Source organism: Salmo salar, chromosome 10 (genome assembly GCF_965601325.2).
Source record: "Salmo salar chromosome 10, fSalSal1, whole genome shotgun sequence".
NCBI classification, from domain to species: domain Eukaryota; kingdom Metazoa; phylum Chordata; class Actinopteri; order Salmoniformes; family Salmonidae; genus Salmo; species Salmo salar.
This window is the reverse complement of record NC_138300.1, coordinates 53,872,501-53,885,000: the sequence shown is the minus strand read 5'-3', so window position 1 is coordinate 53,885,000 and position 12,500 is coordinate 53,872,501. Positions and strand designations below refer to the sequence as shown.

Genomic DNA, 12,500 nt, shown 5'->3' with positions numbered 1-12,500 from the left:
GGGACTATGGGAAGGCTGGGGGACTATAAGGCTGGGGGACTAGGGGAAGGCTGGGGGACTATAAGGCTGGGGGACTAGGGGAAGGCTGGGGGACTAGGGGAAGGCTGGGGGACTAGGGGAAGGCTGGGGGACTAGGGGAAGGCTGGGGGACTATAAGGCTGGGGGACTAGGGGAAGGCTGGGGGACTAGGGGAAGGCTGGGGGACTAGGGGAAGGCTGGAGGACTATAAGGCTGGGGGACTAGGGGAAGGCTGGGGGACTAGGGGAAGGCTGGGGGACTAGGGGAAGGCTGGGGGACTATAAGGCTGGGGGACTAGGGGAAGGCTGGGGGACTAGGGGAAGGCTGGGGGACTATAAGGCTGGGGGACTAGGGGAAGGCTGGGGGACTAGGGGAAGGCTGGGGGACTAGGGGAAGGCTGGGGGACTATGGGAAGGCTGGGGGACTAGGGGAAGGCTGGGGGACTAGGGGAAGGCTGGGGGACTAGGGGAAGGCTGGGGGACTAGGGGAAGGCTGGGGGACTAGGGGAAGGCTGGGGGACTAGGGGAAGGCTGGGGGACTAGGGGAAGGCTGGGGGACTAGGGGAAGGCTGGGGGACTAGGGGAAGGCTGGGGGACTAGGGGAAGGCTGGGGGACTAGGGGAAGGCTGGGGGACTAGGGGAAGGCTGGGGGACTAGGGGAAGGCTGGGGGACTAGGGGAAGGCTGGGGGACTAGGGGAAGGCTGGGGGACTAGGGGAAGGCTGGGGGACTAGGGGAAGGCTGGGGGACTAGGGGAAGGCTGGGGGACTAGGGGAAGGCTGGGGGACTATAAGGCTGGGGGACTAGGGGAAGGCTGGGGGACTAGGGGAAGGCTGGGGGACTAGGGGAAGGCTGGGGGACTAGGGGAAGGCTGGGGGACTATGGGAAGGCTGGGGGACTAGGGGAAGGCTGGGGGACTAGGGGAAGGCTGGGGGACTAGGGGAAGGCTGGGGGACTAGGGGAAGGCTGGGGGACTAGGGGAAGGCTGGGGGACTAGGGGAAGGCTGGGGGACTAGGGGAAGGCTGGGGGACTAGGGGAAGGCTGGGGGACTAGGGGAAGGCTGGGGGACTATAAGGCTGGGGGACTAGGGGAAGGCTGGGGGACTAGGGGAAGGCTGGGGGACTAGGGGAAGGCTGGGGGACTAGGGGAAGGCTGGGGGACTAGGGGAAGGCTGGGGGACTAGGGGAAGGCTGGGGGACTAGGGGAAGGCTGGGGGACTAGGGGAAGGCTGGGGGACTAGGGGAAGGCTGGGGGACTAGGGGAAGGCTGGGGGACTAGGGGAAGGCTGGGGGACTAGGGGAAGGCTGGGGGACTAGGGGAAGGCTGGGGGACTAGGGGAAGGCTGGGGGACTAGGGGAAGGCTGGGGGACTAGGGGAAGGCTGGAGGACTATAAGGCTGGGGGACTAGGGGAAGGCTGGAGGACTATGGGAAGGCTGGGGGACTAGGGGAAGGCTGGGGGACTATGGGAAGGCTGGAGGACTATAAGGCTGGGGGACTAGGGGAAGGCTGGAGGACTATAAGGCTGGGGGACTAGGGGAAGGCTGGGGGACTATAAGGCTGGGGGACTAGGGGAAGGCTGGGGGACTATAAGGCTGGGGGACTAGGGGAAGGCTGGGGGACTAGGGGAAGGCTGGGGGACTAGGGGAAGGTTGAAGGACTATAAGGCTGGGGGACTAGGGGAAGGTTGAAGGACTATAAGGCTGGAGGACTAGGGGAAGGCTGGGGGACTATGGGAAGGCTGGAGGACTATAAGGCTGGGGGACTAGGGGAAGGCTGGGGGACTATAAGGCTGGGGGACTAGGGGAAGGCTGGGGGACTAGGGGAAGGCTGGGGGACTAGGGGAAGGCTGGGGGACTATAAGGCTGGGGGACTAGGGGAAGGCTGGGGGACTATAAGGCTGGGGGACTAGGGGAAGGCTGGGGGACTATAAGGCTGGGGGACTAGGGGAAGGCTGGGGGACTAGGGGAAGGCTGGGGGACTAGGGGAAGGCTGGGGGACTATAAGGCTGGGGGACTAGGGGAAGGCTGGGGGACTAGGGGAAGGCTGGGGGACTAGGGGAAGGCTGGGGGACTAGGGGAAGGCTGGGGGACTAGGGGAAGGCTGGGGGACTATAAGGCTGGGGGACTAGGGGAAGGCTGGGGGACTAGGGGAAGGTTGAAGGACTATAAGGCTGGAGGACTAGGGGAAGGCTGGGGGACTATGGGAAGGCTGGAGGACTATAAGGCTGGGGGACTAGGGGAAGACTGGGGGACTATAAGGCTGGGGGACTAGGGGAAGGCTGGAGGACTATAAGGCTGGGGGACTAGGGGAAGGCTGGGGGACTAGGGGAAGGCTGGGGGACTAGGGGAAGGCTGGGGGACTAGGGGAAGGCTGGGGGACTATAAGGCTGGAGGACTATAAGGCTGGGGGACTAGGGGAAGGCTGGGGGACTAGGGGAAGGCTGGGGGACTATGGGAAGGCTGAAGGACTATAAGGCTGGGGGACTAGGGGAAGGCTGGGGGACTATGGGAAGGCTGGAGGACTATAAGGCTGGGGGACTAGGGGAAGGCTGGGGGACTAGGGGAAGGCTGGGGGACTAGGGGAAGGCTGGGGGACTAGGGGAAGGCTGGGGGACTAGGGGAAGGCTGGAGGACTATAAGGCTGGGGGACTAGGGGAAGGCTGGGGGACTAGGGGAAGGCTGAAGGACTATAAGGCTGGGGGACTAGGGGAAGGCTGGGGGACTAGGGGAAGGCTGGGGGACTATAAGGCTGGGGGACTAGGGGAAGGCTGGGGGACTAGGGGAAGGCTGGGGGACTAGGGGAAGGCTGGGGGACTAGGGGAAGGCTGGGGGACTAGGGGAAGGCTGGGGGACTATAAGGCTGGGGGACTAGGGGAAGGCTGAAGGACTATAAGGCTGGGGGACTAGGGGAAGGCTGGGGGACTAGGGGAAGGCTGGGGGACTAGGGGAAGGCTGGGGGACTAGGGGAAGGCTGGGGGACTAGGGGACTAGGGGAAGGCTGGGGGACTAGGAGAAGGCTGAAGGACTATAAGGCTGGGGGACTAGGGGAAGGCTGGGGGACTAGGGGAAGGCTGGGGGACTAGGGGAAGGCTGGGGGACTATAAGGCTGGGGGACTAGGGGAAGGCTGGGGGACTATAAGGCTAGGGGACTAGGGGAAGGCTGGGGGACTAGGGGAAGGCTGGGGGACTAGGGGAAGGCTGGGGGACTAGGGGAAGGCTGGGGGACTAGGGGAAGGCTGGGGGACTAGGGGAAGGCTGAAGGACTATAAGGCTGGGGGACAAGGGGAAGGCTGGAGGACTATAAGGCTGGGGGACTAGGGGAAGGCTGGGGGACTATAAGGCTGGGGGACTAGGGGAAGGCTGGGGGACTAAGGGAAGGCTGGGGGACTAAGGGAAGGCTGGGGGACTAGGGGAAGGCTGGGGGACATGGGGAAGGCTGGGGGACATGGGGAAGGCTGGGGGACAAGGGGAAGGCTGGGGGACTAGGGGAAGGCTGGGGGACTATAAGGCTGGGGGACTAGGGGAAGGCTGGGGGACATGGGGAAGGCTGGAGGACTATAAGGCTGGGGGACTAGGGGAAGGCTGGGGGACTATGGGAAGGCTGGGGGACTATAAGGCTGGGGGACTAGGGGAAGGCTGGGGGACTATAAGGCTGGGGGACTATAAGGCTGGGGGACTAGGGGAATAATTGAGTTTAGTTCATTAGGATCCCCATGCAGCAGTTACCCTTCCTGTGGTCCACACAGAACACAAGTACAGAACAAGTTTAGACATGAACAACCTGATGTGTCCTGTAATAAGACAAGACATGAACGACCTGAGGTGTCCTGTAATAAGACAAGACATGAACGACCTGAGGTGTCCTGTAATAAGAGGACCCTTGTCAAATGAAATCTGTATGATTGACATATTGATGAAATATAGACGGTTAAATAAAGTCCAATGTGTTCAACCATATGAATCTCGGCTCCTGTTTAAACACTCAACCTAGAAACCTTAAAACCTTAAAACAACAAGCTCTTTGCAGACTTAGTGATAATGCAATTATAGGAAACTCTCATCATTTCAGGGAACGAATGAACCATCGGTGAAAGAAAACACAGCTTTTATTACACCGCAGTGAGTCCGTGGCGTGACGTAGCCCTCTTAATGAATTTGGCTTTCCTGTGGGTTGGACTTCCTGTGGGTTGGACTTCCTGTGGGTTGGACTCGGCAAAGTTGATTCAGCTGAACACTACAAACGACTGGAAGCAGAACCAGAGAGAGCGGTGCCTCGGAAGGTCGGTAGGTTGGTGCCAGAGAGAGCAGTGCCTCGGAGGGTTGGTAGGCTGGTGCCAGAGAGAGCGGTGCCTCGGAGGGTCGGTAGGTTGGTGCCAGAGAGAGTGGTGCCTCGGAGGGTTGGTAGGCTGGTGCCAGAGAGAGCAGTGCCTCGGAGGGTTGGGTAGGTTGGTGCCAGAGAGAGCAGTGCCTCGGAGGGTTGGGTAGGTTGGTGCCAGAGAGAGCAGTGCCTCGGAGGGTTGGTAGGCTGGTGCCAGAGTGAGCGGTGCCTCGGCGGGTCGGTAGGTTGGTGCCAGAGAGAGCGGTGCCTCGGAGGGTCGGTAGGTTGGTGCCAGAGAGAGCAGTGCCTCGGAGGGTTGGGTAGGTTGGTGCCAGAGAGAGCAGTGCCTCGGAGGGTCGGTAGGTTGGTGCCAGAGAGAGCGGTGCCTCGGAGGGTCGGTAGGCTGGTGCCAGAGAGAGCGGTGCCTCGGAGGGTTGGCAGGCTGGTGCCAGAGAGAGCAGTGCCTCGGAGGGTTGGGTAGGTTGGTGCCAGAGAGAGCAGTGCCTCGGAGGGTTGGTAGGCTGGTGCCAGAGTGAGCAGTGCCTCGGAGGGTCGGTAGGTTGGTGCCAGAGAGAGCGGTGCCTCGGAGGGTCGGTAGGTTGGTGCCAGAGAGAGCGGTGCCTCGGAGGGTCGGTAGGTTGGTGCCAGAGAGAGCGGTGCCTCGGAGGGTTGGTAGGTTGGTGCCAGAGAGAGCAGGTGAGGCAGGATGTAGTGCTTTTCAGTCAGGTAGGCAGACAGGTAGGTAAGCAGGCAATCGGTCAGCCAGCCAGCCAGCCAGTCAGCCAGTCAGTCAGCCAGTCAGCCAGGGGAGAGGAGCTGGGGGCTGTGGGGCTGTAGGTGAACCACTCGGCCAGGGGGCTGGGGAGAGGAGCGGGGCTGGGGAGAGGAGCTGGGGCGGGAGAGGAGCTGGGGTCTGGGGAGGAGGAGCTGGGGTCTGAGGAGAGGAGCTGGGGTCTGAGGAGAGGAGCTGGGGGCTGGGGAGAGGAGCTGGGGGCTGGAGAGGAGCTGGGGTCTGGGGAGAGGAGCTGGGGGAGGAGAGGAGCTGGGGACTGTGAGCGAGTCGCCAAGAGGAGGTCACGCGGTTCTCTAATGTGGCTCCCCTGACCTACGAACCTGTATCGTCGTGTCTGTTTCCCTGAGCTGGCCCGCTCCCCTCTGTGACAGCCAGGGGAAGGTGATGTCAATAGACGAGAATGTACTCGCTCGCTCTCAAAACAAAAACACGCGTGAGGTCACAGCACAGGAATCCCACAGGCTTAGGCGGTGAAAATTAGGTCATGTTTTAATTAAATCTTTCACTTTGCGAATTGGCAGTTGAGAAATCCACTGTTCTGGCTTTTTCTGGTCGTTGTTTTTTTTTTTTTGTACTTCCTGTGAGAGGCTGAGGCGTCAGGTCTAAACACCAAGCCCTTCTACTGGTTGTGGTTTTGTACTTCCTGTGAGAGTCTGAGGTGTCAGGTCTAAACACCAAACCCTTCTACTGGTCGTTGTTTTGTACTTCCTGTGAGAGTCTGGGGCATCAGGTCTAAACACCAAGCCCTTCTACTGGTCGTGGTTTTGTACTTCCTGTGAGAGGCTGAGGCGTCAGGTCTAAACACCAAACCCTTCTACTGGTCGTTGTTTTGTACTTCCTGTGAGAGTCTGAGGTGTCAGGTCTAAACATCAAGACCTTCTACTGGTCGTTGTTTTGTACTTCCTGTGAGAGGCTGAGGTGTCAGGTCAAAAATCCAGTGAACAGAACTGTGTCTGGACCGAGGCTTTGAGGTGTTAAATCCAGTGAACAGAACTGTGTCTGGACCGAGGCTTTGAGGTGTTAAATCCAGTGAACAGAACTGTGTCTGGACCGAGGCTTTGAGGTGTTAAATCCAGTGAACAGAACTGTGTCTGGGCCGAGGCTTTGAGGTGTTAAATCCAGTGAACAGAACTGTGTCTGGACCGAGGCTTTGAGGTGTTAAATCCAGTGAACAGAACTGTGTCTGGGACGAGGCTTTGAGGTGTTAACCTGTTGAGGTGTAGGGGGCAGTATTTTCACAGTCAGATGAAAAACCCAAATTAAACTGGTTACTAGTCTGGCCCAGAAACTAGAATATGCATATTATTAGTAGATTTGGATAGAAAAAACACTGATGTTTCTAAAATTGTTTGAATGGTGTCTGTGAGTATAACAGAACTCATATGGCAGGCAAAAACCTGAGAAAAATCCAACCAGGAAGTGGAAAGTCAGAGAATCAAAAGAAGAACTACAATTCTCAATCGAAACTACAGTTTCTGTGGGGTCACGTAGCACTTCCTAAGGCTTCCATTGGCTGTCAACAGCCTTCAGAAAGTTCTTTCAGCATTCTCCTGTCACTGGGCAGATAATAGGAGCTCAGTCAATCAGTGGACTGCCTGGAGACAAAGGGATTGGATATGCCTTTGGATAGTGCTCTGAACGCACGAACAAATCCAGTGAACAGAACTGTGTCTGGGACAAGGCTTTGAGGTGTTACTCCTGGTAGTGAGACACAGACAGACAGACAGACAGACAGACAGACAGACAGACAGACAGACAGACAGACAGACAGACAGACAGACAGACAGACAGACAGACAGACAGACAGACAAGACAGACAGGGCCTCCAGATTCCCAGAGATAAAAACTCTCTGACTCTGTCCCCAAAACCACACCCTGTCCCCTAGTGCACTACATAGGGAATAGGAAGACATTTGGAACACATTGTAAAAAGACGTCACTGGAACAGTTTTACGTCTCTGACCAGCAGGTGAGCTGGGAAACGTTCCTTTCCCCCCTCGGCACAGAGCTGAGCCTCTCTCTGTGACTGGATGAGAGAGGACACTACAGAGCTCAGCCTCTCTCTGTGACTGGATGAGAGAGGACACTACAGAGATGAGCCTCTCTCTGTGACTGGATGAGAGAGGGCACTACAGAGCTGAGCCTCTCTCTGTGATTGGATGAGAGAGGACACTACAGAGCTGAGCCTCTCTCTGTGACTGGATGAGAGAGGACACTACAGAGCTGAGCCTCTCTCTGTGACTGGATGAGAGAGGACACTACAGAGCTGAGCCTCTCTCTGTGACTGGATGAGAGAGGACACTACAGAGCTGAGCCTCTCTCTGTGACTGGATGAGAGAGAGGACACTACAGAGCTGAGCCTCTCTCTGTGATTGGATGAGAGAGGACACTACAGAGCTGAGCCTCTCTCTGTGACTGGATGAGAGAGGACACTACAGTCTGAGCCTCTCTCTGTGACTGGATGAGAGAGAGGACACTACAGAGTCTGAGCCTCTCTCTGTGACTGGATGAGAGAGAGGACACTACAGAGCTGAGCCTCTCTCTGTGACTGGATGAGAGAGGACACTACAGAGCTGAGCCTCTCTCTGTGACTGGATGAGAGAGAGGACACTACAGAGCTGAGCCTCTCTCTGTGACTGGATGAGAGAGGACACTACAGAGCTGAGCCTCTCTCTGTGACTGGATGAGAGAGGACACTACAGTCTGAGCCTCTCTCTGTGACTGGATGAGAGAGGACACTACAGTCTGAGCCTCTCTCTGTGACTGGATGAGAGAGGACACTACAGTCTGAGCCTCTCTCTGTGACTGGATGAGAGAGGACACTACAGAGCTGAGCCTCTCTCTGTGACTGGATGAGAGAGGACACTACAGAGCTGAGCCTCTCTCTGTGATTGGATGAGAGAGGACACTACAGAGCTGAACACACAGACTGGGGGATACTGGGGAATAAAGGACCGCTGGGGGGAATAAAGGACCGCTGGGGGGAATAAAGGACCGCTGGGGGAATAAAGGACCGCTGGGGGAATAAAGGACCGCTGGGGGAATAAAGGACCGCTGGGGGGAATAAAGGACCGCTGGGGGGAATAAAGGACCGCTGGGGGGAATAAAGGACCGCTGGGGGGAATAAAGGACCGCTGGGGGGAATAAAGGACCGCTGGGGGGAATAAAGGACCGCTGGGGGAATAAAGGACCGCTGGGGGGAATAAAGGACCGCTGGGGGGAATAAAGGACCGCTGGGGGGAATAAAGGACCGCTGGGGGGATAAAGGACCGCTGGGGGGAATAAAGGACCGCTGGGGGGAAATGCTGGGGGGAATAAAGGACCGCTGGGGGGAATAAAGGACCGCTGGGGGGAATAAAGGACCGCTGGGGGGAATAAAGGACCGCTGGGGGAATAAAGGACCGCTGGGGGGAATAAAGGACCGCTGGGGGGAAATGCTGGGGGGAATAAAGGACCGCTGGGGGGAATAAAGGACCGCTGGGGGGAATAAAGGACCGCTGGGGGGAAATGCTGGGGGGAATAAAGGACCGCTGGGGGGAATAAAGGACCGCTGGGGGGAATAAAGGACCGCTGGGGGGAATAAAGGACCGCTGGGGGAATAAAGGACCGCTGGGGGGAATAAAGGACCGCTGGGGGGAAATGCTGGGGGGAATAAAGGACCGCTGGGGGGAATAAAGGACCGCTGGGGGGAATAAAGGACCGCTGGGGGGAATAAAGGACCGCTGGGGGAATAAAGGACCGCTGGGGGGAATAAAGGACCGCTGGGGGAAATGCTGGGGGGAATAAAGGACCGCTGGGGGGAATAAAGGACCGCTGGGGGGAATAAAGGACCGCTGGGGGGAATAAAGGACCGCTGGGGGGAATAAAGGACCGCTGGGGGGAATAAAGGACCGCTGGGGGGAATAAAGGACCGCTGGGGGGAATAAAGGACCGCTGGGGGAATAAAGGACCGCTGGGGGGAATAAAGGACCGCTGGGGGGAATAAAGGACCGCTGGGGGGAATAAAGGACCGCTGGGGGGAATAAAGGACCGCTGGGGGGAATAAAGGACCGCTGGGGGGAATAAAGGACCGCTGGGGGGAATAAAGGACCGCTGGGGGGATAAAGGACCGCTGGGGGGATAAAGGACCGCTGGGGGGAATAAAGGACCGCTGGGGGGAATAAAGGACCGCTGGGGGGAATAAAGGACCGCTGGGGGGAATAAAGGACCGCTGGGGGAATAAAGGACCGCTGGGGGGAATAAAGGACCGCTGGGGGAATAAAGGACCGCTGGGGGGAAAGGCTGGGGGGAATAAAGGACCGCTGGGGGGAATAAAGGACCGCTGGGGGGAATAAAGGACCGCTGGGGGGAATAAAGGACCGCTGGGGGGAATCAGTTATTATTTGTATTTGTTCTATTGCAATTATTTCGGGGGGGTTTCAACATTAATTTTATATCCTGAGATTTCAGAGTATTCTGAAAATGTTTTTTTTGCAAATGGGGCATTGAGTTTTCAGTATCGGGTCAAGTATATCAGGAGATTATCTACAAAAAAAAGTGTAGTTTCTATTCATGTTTATTAATACTGATACCTGTTGGTTGGTTCAAAAGTTCAATTACCAGTGCAAACAGGAAGGGGAGAGGGGACATCCCTGTCTTGTGCCTCTTTCTAAAAGCAATTTCATTACATAATGTATTATTTGTGTATATTTTTGCTTTAGGCCATTTAAACAATATTGTTTTTTATAAATTGCATTATTTCAGCTGGAAAAGGTAAAAGCTTCCAAAGTTTTGAATAGAAAAGGCAATTCAAAACGTTGAAAGCCTTCTCGACATTTAACAGCCTTTATTTATAAAGCTATATTTAGTTTTTTTTTTGCGTATTGTATTAAACTGAAACACGTTCTAGTATTTGTTAGTGTTTTTTTTTTAAATAAAGCCTGTTTGATTGATATGTATCAGGTCTGGTAAGAGACTTTTGCCAATTATATTGCTTATAAGCTGTATTATTATTTTATGGTTACAATTTATTAAACTTAAAAGGGTCTATTATCAGCAGGGGATGTTCCAGATTTTCCTGATTTTAATATAACTGAAATAACTGTTTGATACATGGAACTAGAAAGTATTGAATTGAGTGACATGTGTGTTGTCATTTTGTGTAAATCTGGGGAGTAACTTTGTAAAAATGTTGAACAGAATTCTATGGGAAAGCCATTCCTGGTGCTTTTCTACCTCATGTTTTAACACTATCTAATATCCATTCCTGGTGCTTTTCTACCTCATGTTTTAACACTATCTAATATCCATTCCTGGTGCTTTTCTACCTCATGTTTTAACACTATCTAATATCCATTCCTGGTGCTTTTCTACCTCATGTTTTAACACTATCTAATATCCATTCCTGGTGCTTTTCTACCTCATGTTTTAACACTATCTAATATCCATTCCTGGTGCTTTTCTACCTCATGTTTTAACACTATCTAATATCCATTCCTGGTGCTTTTCTACCTCATGTTTTAACACTATCTAATATCCATTCCTGGTGCTTTTCTACCTCATGTTTTAACACTATCTAATATCCATTCCTGGTGCTTTTCTACCTCATGTTTTAACACTATCTAATATCCATTTCTGGTGCATTTCTACCTCATGTTTTAACACTATCTAATATCCATTCCTGGTGCTTTTCTACCTCATGTTTTAACACTATCTAATATCCATTCCTGGTGCTTTTCTACCTCATGTTTTAACACTATCTAATATCCATTCTTGGGTGATCTCTGGTTTTCGGGTTTATTTTTGGTCTGCTGAGTTGTTGAGTCTAAGAAAGCTTTACGATCCGTCCAACTGTTGTTCCATTCCAATTTTTATATTTAAAAAAAATAAAATAAATGATAAACTTATAAAATGGTCATTAAATCACGTTTTGTATCTTTATCTTTTACAACTGATTAATCATGTATTCGTTTTGTTGAGAGATGTGAGATATTTACCAGGTTTTATTTGCCGTGAAGTAATATGGTTTATTTGAGTTCAACCCGTTAGTTTGTTGGCTTCTCTTCAAGAGTAAATAAATCACATTCCTGCTTCAGTTCAAACATTTTATTTTCTTCTTAACTTTGTGAAAGACTTTTTATGGGCTTGAGCAGATACACTACATGATCAAAAGTATGTGGACACCTGCTCGTCCAACATCTCATTCTGAAATCATGGGCATTAATATGGAGTTGGTTTCCCCCTTTTGCTGCTATAACAGCCTCCACTCTTCTGGGAAGGCTTTCCACTAGATGTTGGAACATTGCTGCTGTAACAGCCTCCACTCTTCTGGGAAGGCTTTCCACTAGATGTTGGAACATTGCTGCTATAACAGCCTCCACTCTTCTGGGAAGGCTTTCCACTAGATGTTGGAACATTGCTGCTATAACAGCCTCCACTCTTCTGGGAAGGCTTTCCACTAGATGTTGGAACATTGCTGCTATAACAGCCTCCACTCTTCTGGGAAGGCTTTCCACTAGATGTTGGAACATTGCTGCTATAACAGCCTCCACTCTTCTGGGAAGGCTTTCCACTAGATGTTGGAACATTGCTGCTATAACAGCCTCCTCTCTTCTGGGAAGGCTTTCCAATAGATGTTGGAACATTGCTGCGGGGACTTGTTTCCATTCAGCCACAAGAGCATTAGTGAGGTCGGGTACTGATGTTGGGAGATAAGACCTGGCTCGTTGGAAACACAGAATCGTCTAGAATTTCATTGTATGCTGTAGCGTTGAGATTTCCCTTCACTGGATCTAAGGGGCCCGAACCATGAAAAACAGCCCCAGACCATTATTCCTCCTCCACCAAACTTTACAGTTGGCACTATGCATTGGGGCAGGTAGCGTTCTCCTGGCATCCGCCAAACCCAGATTCATCCATCGGACTGCCAGATGGTGAAGCGTGATTCATCACTCCAGAGAACGCGTTTCCACTGCTCCAGAGTCCAATGGCGGCGAGCTTTACACCCCTCCAGCCGACGCTTGGCATTGCGCATGGTGATGTTAGGCTTGTGTGCGGCTGCTCAGCCATGGAAACCCATTTCATGAAGCTCCAGACGAACAGTTGTTGTGCTGACGTTGCTTCCAGAGGCAGTTTGGAACTCGGTAGTGGAGTGTTGCAACCGAGGACAGATTATTTTAATTTCTAAATCAGATTTAACTACAGCTGAGTATGAGATTATCATTCCTGTAATGTACCCAAAATTATATCGGCGTCAGTTTTAATCTGTCCCTCTTTGTCTAGATTTTTATTTATTTTTTTCTTTAACGTATTTAATACATTTCAGGTCTAGAAGACGTGTTTATTCTCCAAATGTGTATTCTCTATTGGCGTAATTAAGCATCATACCGGAGAA

At 53.3% G+C, this 12,500-nt stretch overlaps 1 protein-coding gene across 1 annotated transcript in view; it reads right to left on the bottom strand.

Annotated features, from left to right (window-relative positions):
* LOC106591508 (intermembrane lipid transfer protein VPS13B) overlaps positions 1–12,500 on the bottom strand; it is a 336,266-nt gene that overhangs the window by 240,373 nt on the left and 83,393 nt on the right.